Below are 640 nucleotides of genomic sequence, written 5' to 3'. Positions count from 1 at the left end.
TTTTTTTTTTTTTTTTTTTTTGTGGTACGCAGGCCTCTTACTGTTGTGGCCTCTCCCATTGTGGAGCACAGGCTCCGGATGCGCAGGCCCGGTGGCCATGACTCACGGGCCTAGCCGCTGTGCGGCATGTGGGATCTTCCTGGACTGGGGCACGAACCCGTGTCCCCTGCATTGGCAGGCAGACTGTCAACCACTGCGCCACCAGGGAAGCCCCGAAATCTGTCCATTTTTAATAATGCTCTTTGAAAATAAATTATTTGTAAATAGTTAATATTGGTAATGTGTTTCATGTGTTTCTTTTTCTTTTTATACATTTATTTATTTTTGGCTGTGTTGGGTCTTCGTTGCTGTGTGCGGGCTTTCTCTAGTTGCGGTGAGCGGGGGCTACTCTTCCTTGTGGTGCGCGTCCTTCTCACTGCGGTGGCTTCTCTTGTTGTGGAGCACGGGCTCTAGGCGCACGGGCTTCAGTAGTTGTGGCACGCAGGCTCAGTAGTTGTGGCTCATGGGCTCTAGAGCACAGGCTCAGTCGTTGTGGTGCACAGGCTTAATTGCTCCGCGGCATGTGGGATCTTCCCGGAACAGGGATCGAACCCATGTCCCCTGCATTGGCAGGCGAATTCTCAACCACTGCGCCACCAGG

At 52.2% G+C, this 640-nt stretch overlaps 1 protein-coding gene across 1 annotated transcript in view; it reads left to right on the top strand.

Moving 5' to 3' along the window:
- The window catches only part of LYST (lysosomal trafficking regulator), a 166,695-nt gene that overhangs the window by 69,190 nt on the left and 96,865 nt on the right, over window positions 1-640 (top strand). The window lies entirely within an intron of this gene.

This window comes from Physeter macrocephalus, chromosome 20 (genome assembly GCF_002837175.3).
Source record: "Physeter macrocephalus isolate SW-GA chromosome 20, ASM283717v5, whole genome shotgun sequence".
Classification (NCBI taxonomy): domain Eukaryota; kingdom Metazoa; phylum Chordata; class Mammalia; order Artiodactyla; family Physeteridae; genus Physeter; species Physeter macrocephalus.
The sequence above is the reverse complement of the archived record's forward strand: the minus strand, read 5'-3'. Positions and strand labels throughout refer to the sequence as shown.